Here is a 17,607-nt window from a genome sequence, read left to right as displayed (position 1 = left end):
GGGCAAGATCAGCCAGTCCTTTTTTTTGACTATCTGGTTCCTAAACTTTATACAGATTATATATCCTTCTGATTGACAGGTATCCACCCCATAGCTTTTTTTCTGCCTACCTCTTCACCCTCTCTCTCTCCCTCTCCCTCTCTCTCTTTCTCTCTATATCTCTCTCTCACTCTCTCTCTCCATCTCACTCGTCCCTGGGGTGACCTTGTGTTAATGAGGGTGTGATCATGAGGCTGAGAGCAGCTCTTTCAGCACGCCCTCCCAGGCACAGGCACAACCCAACAACAATCCACCCCCCCACCCCCCCTCAACACACACACACACACACACACACACTCTCTCACATACACCATTAGCACAACCCGGTGGCTCAGAGAGCGCAAGTTCACTAGAGACAGAGAGTGAATCTGTAAGAGAAGGCAGAGTGAGCAAAAAAAAAGCAGCCAACGCAAAGTGGATGAGAAGAGAGGAGCAAGACTTCTCTGAGTGCGGAAACACCAAACTAAAAGTAAGTACCATGCAAGAGAGGCTATAGAAGAAGAGGCAGTAAGAGTGGTGAGAGAGAGAGATGGGGTGAGTAGAGAAGGGGAGTGATAGCAGGTTCAGCAGAGAGCCTGAGGGAAGCTGTGTGCTCTGAATATATTGCTTCACGCCATGTGTGTGCATGGAGGAGACAGGCAGAGAAGTTTCAGAGGGAGATTTGTGGTCGGAGAAAATTTCCATGCTCCGGCGAGTGTGTGAGGGCATGAATGTGTGTGAGGGCTCCACAGAGTTTCCTACAAGTCCTGTTGAGACAGCGAGCACAGTCCACTGATGAAGCGAGAGTCACTCTGAATGCTCGAGGCCTGCTCTGTATGACGTGACAGGACTAGCAGATAACGTGCATGTCTTTATTACTGTGGCAGCTACATCCGTCGTGTAGAAGTGACCAATATGGACATTACAATACTAGTGTTACAATGACATTGTTATGGATTGTGATGTGCCTTGCACATTGGTGGATCACTAATGTGGCCTGCATCATTCTGAGGAGATAACTTAATTAAATAAACACATTGGTTCATGAAAACTCCCAGAGAAAAAGTCATCCTTGCAACCATGAGGTCTTCTTGTTGTTATTCTTCTCTGTTGGACAGCTCTGCGTTCCCTTATTAGATTATAGAAATTTTCTAGGTTGGAAGTCGAACAGCTGAAAATCAGCTGAATAGGCAGATTTATGTAAATGTGCTGTTTTTTTGTGACACAACAAAAATAATTAACCTTGTTTTCAAAGTTACTGTACCATCACGGAAACTAATATTTTTGTAACTTATGGAATGTATGAACTGGGAAATCAATGCTCTGTATGTCACACTAATGACATAAGTTGATTAGAACATTTTCTTTTTTGTTGTAACAAAGATGTACAATGGAGCAATATAGACAAAATATTAGTTTTCCAGTCATATTGCTATTGTGATTGTGGTACCTCGTGCACATTGGTGACTCAAGAACAATTTGGCGGATCAATGTGACATGCTTAAAGATTGGCCAACACTATTTTATTCGCATTTGATAAATTACATCAAAGCTTAGATTTTTTTCACCCATCTGGAACTGTGATTGCTACAGATGAGCAAAGCACACAAAGAAAAACATTGGGCCTCATATCTCCAGCCATTCTTAAGGAGATATTCTTAAAACCCACTTATGCAGTTTTCACGAAGTCTCTGATATTCATCAATATTTTCTTATGTTGGATTTGTCCTTAGGTAGGAACAGAATCTGCACAGTCAAGAGCACAAACATGCAAACAATTCTGTGGTTTAAGAACACGCCATGAATCTGACTGTTTTTAGGCTTTTTCTCAAAGACACAAAAAACTAACATATTGAAAAAAGAAGAACAATAAGAAAAATGATATTGCTAAATGAGGCCTATTGTGATTGATTCAAAGCTTTATTTGCATATTACATCCTTCTGTAGAATCAGTATTGGAAAAGACAATAACACAATAACAACCCCTTAAAAGGCCAGGGCCCCTATATGTTTAATTACACTCCTCTATGACCTAAGAATAGTATGTAATACTATTTTTACATACTTAGCATGTAAAAAGCCTGTGGTTTTAAGTGGTTAATAAACAGTGTACTGCAGCCCAGTGCTGTTCTGGTAGATGCGAATGGATAAAATCTCTCAAGTTGGATGTTGAAAGTGGTCAAAGAAAAAAACACTGCCTGCAGACATATAACAAAGTTTATCAAAGAGATTTGTACAGGAAGATCATCTCATACTCTGATTCTATGCTTCTTGAAAAATTGTGAGGAATTATAAATCCTTTCTCTTGCTGGGGTGAAACTTCATTCTAACTTTCATTAAAGTCGGAAGTGTCTAATGGTGCCATTTACAGTGGCACTCTGTCTAGAAGCAGTGTTTGTTTATGATCAATGATAAGAGAAGCCATCCATCCTTTAATCACAAGTTTGCTAAAAGAACCATTCCTGTCCAACCACAATTTAGCATGGTTGGAAAAATGCCACAGAACATGTTCTAATTGGCCTAAAGTAATGACACTTTGAATAATTAGACCTTGGATGAATGTCTAACAGTACCCATTCAAATTGTTTTGATTATATCACATTTTCATGCTTGTGTTCCTAAACAAATTTGCATTTACTATTGTTTTGTTACTAATCAGTAGCCCCTTGTGATCAAAAGCATTGGACTGATCAGTTCGAAAGATCCATGTTTTGTGCTCAGACAAATTTTGATACCATGAGGACTGGCAGAATTGAACATTTCAGATATAGACGTGATTGGGTTGACAAAGTTATGAATAAGAATATACAGGACTATAATTGAGTATATGCAGTCGAATGCAAAAGTTTGAACAACCTGCTTCAAATCTTCGCACATTAATTCTATTTCTGTGCTAACATACTGGGAAACAAAGTTGATTTATTTTTTCACAAGATACAAAAAGAGAGAGTTATGAAATTATATTTTGAGTTTAAACTTAGTCATTAGATATTAGTGAGTTATTTGGTTAGTAAACAAGTCAAAACAACCTTAAATCCAACACTCTTTCTTTGTGAGGTGCTTCTTCTGAGCGCTATCAGGAGTCATGTTAGTTGTGTTTGTTATACAGACAGAGCAAGTGTGTTTCTCTTTTTGACTTTTAGAGTCTCTCTCTTTGAACAGAGTGTTAGAGACATAGCAAAACATGAAGATGAAAAAGGGAAAGCAGAAGGTATCAGAAGGTAGGTAGGGTGGCAGGCTGAACTCTATTTGATAGAGTGAGGAGCTCGGTCATCCGGGAGGAGCTCAAAGTAGAGCTGCTACTTCTCCGCATTGAGAGAAGCCAGCTGAGGTGGTTCGGTCATCTGCCTTCTGGTGGGGGTGTACCAGGCACGGCCTGCCGGGACAAGACCCTGGGGTCGTCCTAGGACCTGCTGGAGGGATTATGTCTCCAAGTTGGCCTGGGAGCGGCTTGGGGTCCCTGGGAATGAGCTGGAGGAAGTTGCGGGGGACAGAGTCGTCTGGGATTCTCTGCTCTCTCAATTGCTACTGTGACCCTATCTAGCGGTTAACGATGATGATGATGATAAGGTATCAGTCAGAGGGACAGAGCAGTTTGGGTGTTGAGTGGGAGATTAGAACAAGACTTAGGCCCAATCCAATTTCTTATTTTTACCCCTTCCCCTTGTTTTTGAGTGTCACCTTGCCCATTGTGACTAAGTTGCAAGGGGTAGTGGTTGAACTCTTCCCCTATGAAATAGAGCACCCCCTTAAATAAAAAATGGTCATTGCTTCATTAACAGGCTACTAGCGCTGCTCTGTAGGCAACCCTGCGAGTCTGCAGTGATAGCAGAGGAAGGTAAAGTTCAGCAACCTCACTGCTGGGCTTTACTTTCATTTAGGGCATCACATGCCTTCAGAGAATGTATGTAAATGTTATTTATTATCGCCCACTTCTAATTCGTTGATAATAGGAAGCTATATAAAGTCAGCTATTGTCCAGTTTCTTGTTCAAATTTTCCCGTTCCACCTTAAATGGAGCAGCAGGTACATTCTCAGGCGTCAATATTGCTGGACTATTTAAGGTGGAATGGGAAATTTAGCTAGCTAGCTACTGAGACATCAGCATACTATTAGTGGTTTTTTATGCTTGTTATGAAGAAAACGACCATAATACACTGAAATAACATTAAACTACAATAATGCAATGGTTATTGTCATTTTTTTAACAGAAAAGAATTACATATTTGGATTACTTGGGTCACTCATGCAGTCATCTTGCTGTTTTTTCTTTTTTTTTTCCTAATAATATGTTTGGACTGTGCCTTTGAAAGACCTCCATTTAGAGGGCCATGTAGCCTTAACACCTCACCCTACCCTTCTATTTTAACAAAAAAGCGGGCACACCCTACCCCTAGACGTGAACATTCAAAACGGAGGGCTAGGGGCTAAATGGTGGGGGCAAGGTGTGAAATGGGATTAGATCTTTTTTAGTGGTTCTCACTTGTTTTCTGCATGTATTGATGTGTCAGATGATTGTCTTACATTGTAGATGCTTTTTTTCCTCTTTCTGTCTTTGTTTTTTTTTTTTTTTAAGTTTAAAGCATTTCCTTAAAAAATGTTTAAAATTCTGTCGTTTATGGTGGTCCAGCTTTTATCAGTAGAGACCATAGTTTTGCTTTTTTATTTTGCCTGCAGGGCTTGCAGCCAAATATAAGAGCAGTAATGAAATGCGTCCCACCTTCCCTCTTATCACTGAGCTCATGGTAGTCGTCGCAAACTAGATTTTATTTTATATTTCTTACCATTTTACTTCTGGAAAGTATACTTGTTTACTGTAGCTGTGTTATGCCTGATGATCATATGTTTATTTGCATATATATGTATGTAAATAGATGTGGAGCTTTGCGGTTGTGTGCAATGTGTAGTACATGTAGTTTGTTCCCATGTTGCATTGGGCATGTGTGTGCTTGAGGTCTATAAAGTGGGTCGTTCCTGACTGGAATGTGAATGGGAGCGATGCAGAGTTAACCGGCTGCTCCTGTAAAGAGATCGAGAGAGAGAAAGAGGGAGAGAGAGAGAGAGAGAGAGAGAGAAAGAGGGAGAGAGAGAGAGAGAGAGAGAGAGAAAGAGTGAGAGAGAGAGAGAGAGAGAGAGAGAGAGAGAGAGAGAGAGAGAGAGAGAGAGAGAGAGAAAGAGGGAGGGAGAGAGGGAGAGAGAGAGAGAGAGAGAGAGAGAGAGAGAGAGAGAGAGAGAGAGAAAGAGGGAGAGAGAGAGAGAGAGGGCCTCAATGCTCCTGCTGTTGCCATAGTTATTTTAAGTCAGGCCACAGTCACTCCAGCCAGACCAAACTCTGCTTCATTCCTGTGCACACAAAAGGCACAGCGGTGATGCCTATGCTGAAAGGGAGCCGCTTCATTTCTTTACCATCAGCACATGGTGAGCATCTAATGAAAGAGAGATTAACCGGCGAAGGCCCATCTGGGAGACTGGCCTCAGATCAGCTGGAGGTTAGGATTATTGCCAAAGGAAATCCGGGAAACTGTGAACACTGTGTTAAAAAGGGGCATATCCTATGCTTTTATTGTGCTGTTGTCCACCTGATGTTTATTTTTTATGACCATTTTATCTCTTAAAATTGAACAGGCTGTTTTGTTACTGTATCGTCAAAACTGATACATGCCTCAATCAAAAACAGCCCAGGCTGAAACATTCTTTATAACTTCAGTGAGAGTGGGTGGAGCTAAAGTGATGTACTCCGAATAGGTGAATATATGTAAACAAGTTGGTTTTCATGATGTCACAAAAACAACCAATTCCGAAGAAAAAACATAAGCAAGCAGTGTACGGACTGAGGTGTGAATGGCATGTTATTAAATTTGAACAGTAGCAAAGATTATGACATGAGATTAAAGCTAGAACCGTGAAATGCATTTTTTTCATTGATAGACATCTTTTTACACATTCTCATTTCATTCCTTGCAATTTGTGCAAAAAGTCTATGGAAACAGGTAGTGTGTAAATCAAACTCTTCTGTTTCAAAAACATTTTCCATGAAATTTATTGCTAAATATTGTGCTAAAATGGATTCCTCACCGTGTCCAGCCATGTGTTGTTGTGTATTTTTTCCTAGGCTGTTTTTCTTAATGAAGACACCAGCAATGCTGTTTATGTGCGTGGGGTGCCAAGTACAACAGTGCTTGGCATGTCCCCAAATGAATGGGAAAAAAATAGCTTTAGTTGGTGCTAAAAGGGAGTGAATTTGCTCTCTCTCTCTCCACCCTCTTGTTTTGTTTCGTGACTTTTGCAAACATCATTTGGTATGGAATGTCATGCTCTGAGGCACACTGAACTGAGCACAAAGCTGCATGTCTGCGGTCCAAACCTTTTCACAAGACTGCTCCCGTACAGAGGCACCTGTGGGCCCTACAGCAGAATTACAGGCAAGCCGTGGATGGGGGAGTTACTCAAAAGGAGCGCTAACAGAGGGAATTCTTAGGGGAGGCAAGACTCCTCCATGTAATTATTATGGGGAGAAGTTGAGCTCTACCTGAGGGCCCCACACTCTCTGAAAAATAAAGGTGTCAAGAAAGGTCTTTGTAGCAGTAATTACAGAAGAACTGCTCTTCCAGCGGTGAACCATTACTACTGGAGATAGGCTTACAGTTCAGGCCATAAATATCAAAACTCAAAAGCAAGAAAAAAACTCACCTCTACAATAATGCTTTAAAGTTCTGCTAAGGACTGTATGGGATTCTAATAGTATTTTAGCCCCTTGCTAACAGTGATTCATGCAACCAGATGGTGGCCAGTAACATAGACATTTTAAACTTGTAAAGAGCTCCATTCACTTATTCTAGGAAATATGTATTTAACAGAAAAACTAAATATCAAATCAACATTTTCAGTATTTATTGTATCTACCCTTAATCTACAGGAATATTTTCTTACGGTTAGTTGCGTTCCTTGCTTTTCATGACCCAAGTAATCCCAAACACAGGTCTGGACTGGGTGGTCAGCCAATTGTCCTGAGAACACCAGCGGCTTCTTTATTTGATTTGTAAGTTTTCTTCTTTTCCCGCCTGTTTCCTTTTCTCACTAAGGGCTTCTTGACAGCTACACATCCTTTCAGAGTTGTTAGTCTTGCACTGGAAGGACAGACAGAAACAGCTGTGAATTTTTTGAGATCTGAAGCAAAAGTGGAGCTTGACTTGCTCTTCTCTCTCAAAGATGAGAGCTTTAAGTGCTGTTTATCTAATGGTGACAGTTTTGCTGGACTACCAGATCTTGTATAGTTGTTGGGACTCCCATTTTTTCTGTATATTTTACTCATTTTTAAGCTCTAGTTTTGGGTTTTCTAGTTTTCCTATTATTTTTCTTTCCCTTCCTTATGCAAGTAGATTGTTTTATAGCTAAACTCTTCAGAAATATCTCCTGAAAAATGAATACATTCAAGCCAAGAACCATTTAAGAACCCTGTTTTAAGTGTTTTATTTTACGAGTGCACAGCGGAGCTCTGCCAGTGAGCTGTGGGGAGTCTAAAGTCCTTTGTTACTATTCAGCTGCAGAAGATTTTTCTTTTAAGAACTAATGCTTTTAATGCAGGAATGTCTAAGAATTTCACGTTTATTTAAGGAAATCAATTATTGTGGATGAAACATAGGTTGAACCTGCAAAATCCACCCAGGAAAAGTAATGGAGTGAAACTTCAATGACATGAATTCAATATTTGAGAAACTGAATGAACTGGACAAAGCTGCCAATAGACCTTGTAGTGAAAATCTATTTAAACAGTAGAGTGCTGTTTGGAGGCAGAAACTGGCAGCCAGCATCTCGCTATCCATTATCAATTATTCTGTAGAACTCATTTTTCTGGCCCGCTGCATTCTGCTAACTTCAACATTGTGCCCTGCATTACTGTGTACAGTAATGCAGATAATATGACAATATATTAAAATATTATAATATATATATGATCAAATATTATATATCATGCAATGTTAATATTACCAATAGCAAGCATTTTGGATTAACAAGCATTGGAAGACACTAGCAAGTCAGAAAGCACCCAAACACAATACCGTCCTTGTAGTCAAGTTAATAGGCAAAGGTAGAGTGTTTCAGCCATTCATGCTGTATTTTATGCATAATGCCATTTCTATTTACTCCTGAATGTGAGCTTGTTGACAGACTATTATATTATGTATTGATTGCACTGGCTTGTCAAGTTAAGTTCAGTTTACCATTCACTACAACTGTAAAATGTGCTCCAGCGTTGCTGCACAAGGGCAGACCTGCATTTTCTCTGCTCAGCAACCACTGAGAGCACAAAAGAAAAGTTAAACGCTTGCTGAGAGTGAGGAAATACATTATCAAAATGGTGTGTTTTAGTTCTTCTGGTTCATGATCAAACTCGACTGGGTGAACAAAGGTTTTCTAGGATTTACTGCAGACACTGTACTAAATGTTCTCTGGTCAGAGAAAGGACAGTGAAAAATATGCTCATGTGTGTTTTTGTATCTGTAGCCACACTGTAGTTGAAGAAAATGGGCAGCTTATAGCTGTGGCATGTTATGTTGGGCAGTCGTGGGCTGGAGATTAGGGAACCGGCCCGGTGAACGGAAGGGCGCGGCTTCGATCCCCTGAGCTGACAGTACATGAATGAGCAAAAACACCTAACCCCCAACTGCAACACCTAACCCCGAACGGCTCCCTGGGCGCTTTAGATAGGGCTGCCCACCGCTCCAGGCAAGTGGGCTCATTGCCCCCTAGTGTGTGTGTTCACTAGTGTGTATGTGGTGTTTCACTTCATGGATGGGTTAAATGCGAAGGTGAAATTTCCCCGTTGTGGGACTAATAAGGTTCACTTATAACATTAATGTAAAATCCCATCAACCGTTCCTGATATCAGTCACAAAATTGTAGGTGGGCTTAGAAAGAGGAAACATACATGGTGATACCATTAGAAAGGTTCTGTATGCTCAATCAGGCAAGCGAAGCAAAAGTAAATAAACAAATAGACAAATTAAATGCTCTACTTCAAAAATGTATGTGCAAGATAGTTCGGCTCCAGTTATGGAACATGAAATTGAGATATTGGCACCTAAGATTTTGCAAACAGCAATATGACCTTGTAAAATAGGTCAAGGTTATTAAAATAGATAGTATAATCATGAAGCCAGGTGGAAACTGATATATATTTATTTAAAAAAAGATATTCCAGAGAAATGAAAAAAAAAAAAAAACAACAACAAAAAAAAGCTGAAAATGGCAATTATAGGGGTCCAAGCACTATGAGGCAACAAAGGTAAGTTAAGCAGATAAAGGGCAAATAAGTCGCTCTGAATAGAAGGGTCTCCTAAATGCATATAGTCAATGCATATGCAAATGTCAATGTTTGTAGATTTTAGGAAGGTTGCCTTTCTCAAATATTTTTTTAATAAGGGGATTCCAAGGGAAATTTCAAACAGATTGTCCTTAAAAGTGGCATAGCACAAAAAGAACTACTTGTTTGAAATATATTTATATATGTTTTTTTAATTATACATATCTGTTTGTGTATTGTATATGCACCCTGAATCCTCATCAATGTCAAGTTTATTTCACATTACACTACATCATGTAAAAATAGGTTAAATAACATCTGTTTTAGGTTGGAAAAAGTCAAGGACAAGATGATTGACTGAGGCATGGTACAGATGTTGGAGAGATTTTGAATATTTTTAATTAATCAACTTCTTTCCATTTTTAGTTGCACTTGTTAGACCAGGCTTATAGCTCACCTGCTCATTTGCTTGCTCCCTTGCTTGCTCACTCACTCATTTACTCACTCACTCACATTTAGGAAAATTCTTCATTAGGGTTGTCATTATGTACTCAAATAGCTTCTGGTGTTTCAGAAGAGCAGTTCTTTGCATCACTGGCACTGTGTGGGGTAGCTTAGCACCTATGACCTGTATATAGTGAATGTGGAATACCATAGGGATATGGTTTCAGGTGTTGCAGTGGGATATTATATTCCCATGTCAAAGGACTTAGTCTTAATGTAAACAAATGTTTGTGCAAATCAGGGCTGAGTAAGAAAACATGCACTCACACCTCTGAGCATATAGGATGGTTTTAACTCTCTCCCAGGACAACTCCTTTGTCATTCTGTCTGTTTAGCTCTCAAGGTGAACAGGGTTATTTTTATCAAATGAACTGAGATTATTCTATTTTTGAATAAAGCCCTAGAAGGTCATATTGGAGAGTGAAAGATGAGACCCAGTGTGGAGTGTGAGGTTACTGACAGACAGGTACAGTTAAAGTGTCTTAGACGTGTTTTAATAAATACATGCCAGCGGCCATAAAGAGAGAACTGTGGCTTCATTCATCTTTGAGGAATCTCAGTTCTATCATGTAATGCAAACATTTGAATCTTATTGAAAGTCTCACTGCTGTGTGAGTTTACAGATGTTTGTCTAAGAGAGGTGTTTCTGAAACAAAGCTTGGGAGAGCACTGTGGGGTTGAGGGAGATTATTTAAATATGTGGAAATCAAACCTCATCATAGCATTTGTTTATTAATTGGGTATTTGAACAAAACTGTTTTTAGATGTGAAGCACTTCATGAACTAAATGTTTAAGTCATGGAAGTGGGCTGTGGAGCAGTGGAGCATGTTCTCTGGATTGATGGAGCTTGTCCAATAACTTTGGAATGAGTGGATTCATTGACGTTTGTGATCCAGAACTAATTACCCAATATCACTGACCTAACTAATGCTCCTGCAGCTGAATGCAATCAAATTCTCACAGCAATGTTCCAGCATCTGGAGTAATGCATTTCCCAGAAGAGTTTAAACTTTTAGTGCAGCAAACTCACTACTGCTACCGTTTATTTAAAAAAAATGCTTGATGAGCAGGTGTCTACAAACTTTTGGACATATAGCATTTTTCCTTAACCTGAACAAGAAAACCATTGAGCATTTTCTCTCAAGTGAGATCATGGTGGTTGAATTGAAAAGCATGAAACAGCAAGGCTGCACATACTAGTAGAAGACTGACAGAATATCGTTCTTTCCAAAAATCCAGCGATTATTGCAGATGTCTGCCCGGGGTTGATGCAGGTAGGATTTAGTTTACCCCCACCATCACCACCATGTACGCCTTCTCGCTCTGAGACCAAGGATTTGATCCAAACAGGATTATTAAAGATATTATGACTGCTGTTAATCAGAGAGAAAGCATGTCATGGGGTGTTAAACGAGTGTGGCTTGCTCAGGGCAAAGAGCATAAACAGTAGCTGATGAAATGTGCACAGCCTTAAAGAGAAGCTTGTATTGATCTTAAGCGCAGGTCAATAAAGCAGGCAGTTGTGATATAAAAAATCATATCAGTGTGGAGCAGCATCGTTTGTGCCAATAGAAACAACTTGGCCTTGGCAACCTGAGTGCATCATATAGAGTGACTGTGTTGAAAAGTGTGGTAGAATTTTTATTCCTCTACCTTTTATTCACCTCATATGAGCCAGATGAAGGTAGACTACATTAAAAGGTGGCATGCAAAATGTGCCTTGATGTGGCTGCAATATGTGCTGACAATGTGGCTGAAATTTGAGTTTAAATTACTATTCCCATATCTGATCACCTAAACTGCACTCAGGACCGACTACTAATCGTTCTTTACTGGTAATATGTTGGGCTTAAAAGGTACAGTTAAAGCCATCAATAAACTCTGAAGTTCTGTCTCATCCAACCATTATAAAAGGGTGTAATTCTATTCCAGCTTAAGGGTTCTTATAATGTTACAAAGTCAGGCTTGTAGCACTAGACAAAGCTTTTTTGGTGTTACATAGAACATTTTCAAAAAATGAATAATCTGGGGGAACTCTGGAAGAGTTCTGAGAATGTCTTCAAGGCTGGTGTTTCCGTCTAGTAGTTATGTTGGCTGTCACTGTTAAAACCTTAAATTCCAGGCTTATTATTCAGTAACTACACAAACTTCAACTCATTTACATTTACGGCATTTGGCTGACGCTCTTATCATTTACATTTGCAGCATTTTGGCTGACACTCTTATCCAGAGCGACTTACAATTTGATCATTTTACACAAGTAGGCGAAGGTAGTGTTAGGAATCTTGCCCAAGGACTCTATAGTGTAGGGCGCTTACCCAGGTGGCGGATTGAACCCCAGTCTACAGCGTAGAAGGCAGAGGAGTTACCCACTACATTACACCAACCACTGTATTGATGTCATCCAGAGCGACATACAATTTGATCATTTTACACAGGTGGTGTTAGGAGTCTTTTCCAAGGACTCTTATTGGTATAGTGTAGGGCGTTCGCCCAGGTGAGGATTGAACCCCAGTCTACAGTGTAGAAGGCAGAGGTGTTAACCACTTCACTACCCCAACCACAACTCAAACTAGCTGAGCTAATCTTATGTTATAGATGTGTGTAAAAAAAGGTTGCCCCCCTTTAAGAGGTCAAAGGAAGTCTCCTAACAAGACTCTATCACTAATTTCACTGGCCACCACCAAATCTGATGGAATATGTAAGCAGTTACACTCCCAACATCTCCACTTGGGCTGTCAAAGTGATATGATACCATTAGTGATGTTATCATATTACTGCTTCCATGCTGTATGTTGCTATAATAGAATCTACAGCTATAGTTCTTTCATTTAAATACAACTTTAGAAGTTCAGCAACTGGCAGACCATATTGGACAGTGACAGAAAGGTGTGGATTCTATTCACAGCAGGGTGTTCTCATCCCTCCCACTTCACCCATCATTGCTTTCTAGCAGCTCCACACTGTCACAACAATTCGCACACACTCAGAACCAACAGTGTGCTGGTTAACCTGACAACACAGTTAAGGGGAAAGCATTTTATTTGATTATATTAAATAAAAATATCAGAGTTGATTTTTATTTCTACTGGGGGGCCTGCGGAAAGAGGTTAATCATGCTAAATTATCATTTGATAGTCCTAATCTTCCCCCCCATTTTTCTTCCCAAAAATGCACACAGCATGAGTAGATGTGATATAAATGCTTTGGTTTGGCAGTTTTGTAAATAACCTGCATGCTTTCTCAGGCAGAATGCATCCCATTTGTCCCTGAAACCTGGTGTAAAAGGCTTAGTATCCCACATCTGGCCCTCAGTTAGACATTCAACTCCCCATGCCCAGTTGTAGAATTCTCCATCATTGTTTCCTGAGATAAATGTGGAAGAAAAGCATTGTTTTGGATGTTTTCCGTCAGTCTTGATTTTAGCTGAGCGGAGTGTGTCAGTAGAGTCCAAACATTCCCCAGCGGGTTTGTGATCGTGTGTCCGATGGGAAGTAGCCGATTGTATCTTCATTGCGGATCTCATGCCAGCTGGAATGGAAAGTAGGTGGAAGGCTGATTGGAATGAGTGCAGTGAGGCACGGTGTGTACCTGTGAGTGGCTCTTGCTGCAATCTAATAGGCTCCTGTACACTAATGAGGGAGGCAATGGATTGGAATAACAGCCTAATGGCGAAGCATTCTGAAAAGCAGCCAGAGTAAAGCAGCTCTGCTTCATGTGTTGGGAGTTCATTGAATGTGTGCCTAATTCACATTCAATTGTAAACGGTCACATATTGTGCACAGATGATAACACAGGTGAAATGGGTGCTAGTGCTGTGCATAAGGTTAATTTCTTACTGTCTCTGGTGCAGCTTACTGTCCTCAATGCCTCTCCAGCGCTTTCAGGACTTTCATCATTAAAATAACTTTACAGGCTGAAATGGTTTGGAATAATGAGGTGGTCACTCTCAAGGGAAATTACACATCATATGCAGTGGATTTGTTTATGTAATGTGCTTATTATTACCCTAATAGCAGAACACAGGGATACTTTATGAATGTTTCTCTTCTGCTTCAGAACAATTTTGGCATGTTTTATTTGTTGTGTTCATAAATATGCATTTCTTTAATGATCAAAAGCTGATCTCAGAGGAAAAAAAACATGCATCATATTTGCAAAAGTAAGTCGAGCAGGAAAAGAGTGAGGAGGAGTGGGCAGTGAATTATAATCTCTGTTTTAGGGTTTAATGCAGATGGGTGAGGAGTAGTGATGTCTGATATGAAAGCAGACAGGCAGCTGATTCAGGCTTGGTGGGAGGGAGCAGGAGAGGCTTCATTAATGTGAGATTAACGGGGCAGGATTATTGAAGCCCAGCGATTGGACCTGAGTCTCACACTGAGCTCATGTCCACCCACAGAGACATGATTGACTGAAGCCTCACCTTTAACATAACACACACACGCACACACACACACACACACACACACACACACACACACACACACACACACACACACACACACACAGAACTCCCTCTGCAACTTCATCAATAACTCCCACTATAACTCTTTCAATAACTTCCCGTGTAACTACGTTTAGAACCCCCTCTATGACTCCATTGTATCCCTCCGTATGACTCCCTCTGTGAATCCTTCAATAATCCTACTATGACTTTTATGACTCCCTCTATAATGCTCTCTTTGTTAATTCAGTAAAGAGTAGTACTGAACGTAACCAGTGTTTTTAAAGATCTGAAAGAAACTATACAGTTTATATACATGTACACACACACACACACACACAGCTGTGGTCAGAAAATAACTTGCCTTCTTCATCAGTATGCTACGCACAGAACTGTGTTTGACACAGCCAGCCCAATCTCACAGAGAGAGAGCGAGAGAGAGAGAGAGAGAAGGGGGGGGGTAGAGAGGCAGGGAGAGATAGGGAAAAAATGGATATACAGAGTGAGAGAGAAAGAGAGAGACAGAGGGAGGAAGGGAGAGAGAGAGACAACAAGAGAGAGACAGCAAGAGAGAGAGAAAGACGAACAGACGGATACAGACAAATAAAGGGGAGAAAGAGAGAGGGAGAGAGATGAACAGAGGGATGTAGACAAATAAATGGAAAAGAAGGACAGAGAGGTGAATAGAGGCATGTAGACAAATAAAGGAGAGAAAAAGACAGATAGAGAGAGTTAAAAGGAATAAATAGAGCTATATGAACAGATGTATAGGCAGATTTGAGAGGGGGCCAAAAGGAGAGAGAGAGAGAGAGAGAGAGAGAGACAGACTGAAATAGACAAATGAGTTGAAAGAGAAAGAGAGAGAAGCAGAGACAGCTGTGACAAAGAGAGAGACAAATGTACACAAATAGAATGGAGAGATGGAGCGAGACAGAAGTATGAACAGACTGAAATAGACAAATAGACAGGGAAAAGAGAGAGAAACAAACAGATATGAGAGAGAGAGAGAGAGAGAGAGAGAGAGAGAGAGAGATTAACAGGTGTAGCCATATAGAGATCGATAGATAGTGATGAAGAGAGTAATGACTGGATGGTTTTAGGCAGATTAGGAAGTGTGAGAGAGAGAGAGAGAGAGAGAGAGAGCGAGAGAGAGAAGGAACTTGTTTTTGATAAGGTTCTCAGCAAATAATTTAACATCCAACTATGCATCTGTGCTTGAGAAAAAGAATGTAAAAAAGAATCCATAAAATTTGAAAGAGAGAGAGAGAGAGAGAGAGAGAGAGAGAGAGAGAGAGAAAGTGAGAGTGAAAAAAAGAGAGATTGGGATAGTCACACAAGGGAAGGGGTTTTGGCAGGAAGTGCACCGTAAACTCCCTTTTGAGGTTATTCATTAAAGTAAAATAATTCTACAAAACCTTTTGTACCTAATGTACCATGGTATATATGGTGTTATTTAATGAGTGAGGTGACCCAGTCACTGATCCTAAAAGGCTTAATAAATTGGCTCTGTCCTGCACTCCTGATGACACACAGGGCCAGCATTTAGCAAGACCGAGCACTATTGAAATCTCACTTTTTCTCACTTCTTTGAAATGAAATAAACTAGAGCATTACAACCACTGCAAACATTATCAACACTGTTGATTTCAGCAGTGACAAAAGTTGACAAACATCACATGTTAACAAATATCACATGGCAAAACTGGAGAAATAATCTCAAGTCTAGTACAAGAAAATACTTTAAAATACCGAAAAACATTAATAACAATTTTACAGCATTTGGACAAACAAGCCTCATTATATGAAATAAAAACTGTGATGGTCAAATTTAGGATAATTAAGGATAATTTGATGGCCCTCCTTATTGTTGCGTTCAGGTGTTACAGCCACTCTTTTTCTAACAGATGTATAAAATCAAGCACATAGCCATGCAATCTCTACAAACACAGTAGAACGAGAGGTACTAAAGAGCTCAGTGACTTCAAATGTGGCACTGTATGCCACAGTATGCCACTTTTGCCAGTTAGTCAGTTTGTGAAATTTCTGTCCTGCTAGATCTACCCCTGTCAACTGTAAGTACTATTATTGTGAAATGGAGCAACAACAGTTCAGCAACAATGCACCAACAAACTCACAGAGTGGGGCCACTGAGTGCACTGAGAGCTTCATGAATTGGGTTTCTGTGGCTAAGCAGCTGCACACAAGCCTAAGATCACTATGTGCAATGCCAAGTGTCAGCAAGAGTGGTGTGAAGCACGCCACTGGACTCTGGAACAGTGGAAACATGCCTTCTGGACTGATGAATCACACCATCTACCTGTTGGATGAATCTGGGTTACAATAAAGTAGAGGAGAGATAGTGGTCTGGGGCTGTTTTTCTGAGTTTGTGCTTGGCCCTTTATTTCCAGGAAACGTAATGTTAATGCTACAATGTATAAATATATATATATAAATATAGATATAACAGTTTGTGAAAGACACTTTCTTGTTCCAGCATGATTGTTAGTCCCACTTTATACACTCTCAGAAAAAAAGGTACGTCACTGTCACTGGGGCAGTACTCTTTTTATCACTGTGGTGGTACCCTCAAGGGTCCATCTCAGTACCTTTAGTCAGGGAACATAACTGAACCATAATCCACTGAACTGATATATTCTAAGCTGTACTGACTCCACACACCCCATCTCGCCTCCGGGCTTTTATTTTATTGTTCTGTTTTAAAACATTAGTTTATAACAAGATACAAATGTCTACTTTTCCACTAGGAAAAACTTATTTAAGGCACACAGTTGAACATGAAACCGCTGAAGTTGAAACCGCTGTTGCACCTTTGAGGGTACACTTACATTCTACCTTGCTGAACAAACCATGTACCTGCATGGTACCTTTATTTCTAACAGTGTATTAAGTGTCTCTAATAACTGTGTAGTTACACATGAATAACATATGCTACAACACTGTAACCACTGATGATTTAGGCAATGTTACATATGGATTATAGAAGTACAGCCTGTGTAATTACACATGTGTCTCAACTTCACCTTCTACGCAAAAACTTTCTTGTAATGTAGTGTTAAAATTATACCTTACAATAAGCGGGCAGTTCCTGTGTAGTTGTCATAAAGGTACTGTGTAATAAAGGAGTGTTAATATAGATGTTGGTTTGAGGGTATAATGAAATGCATTTAATTAATGTTAATAAAGTTACATGTTAATAAAAGGGGATCGTCTGCTGTTCTATCACATTACCGACATGTTTAAAGCTGAAACTGGTTACAGTGTCACATTAGCAACAGAAATGTGAGTTAAATGTTCGAAAGCTGGCAAATACAGTGC

The 17,607-nt window shown here is 40.0% G+C and overlaps 1 protein-coding gene across 1 annotated transcript in view; it reads left to right on the top strand.

The window, feature by feature from the left end:
- The first annotated feature begins 329 nt into the window (after positions 1-329).
- Positions 330-17,607, top strand: part of ptn (pleiotrophin) — a 95,372-nt gene continuing 78,094 nt past the window's right edge. Inside the window, exon 1 of the mRNA XM_037542960.1 lies at positions 330-508. The gene's annotated coding sequence lies outside the window, so the exon portion shown is untranslated. The remainder of the gene's footprint in view (positions 509-17,607) is intronic.

The sequence above is a fragment of the Pygocentrus nattereri genome, chromosome 11 (genome assembly GCF_015220715.1).
Source record: "Pygocentrus nattereri isolate fPygNat1 chromosome 11, fPygNat1.pri, whole genome shotgun sequence".
Classification (NCBI taxonomy): domain Eukaryota; kingdom Metazoa; phylum Chordata; class Actinopteri; order Characiformes; family Serrasalmidae; genus Pygocentrus; species Pygocentrus nattereri.
Note: the sequence above shows the minus strand (reverse complement) of the source record. Positions and strands in the feature narration are given on the sequence as shown.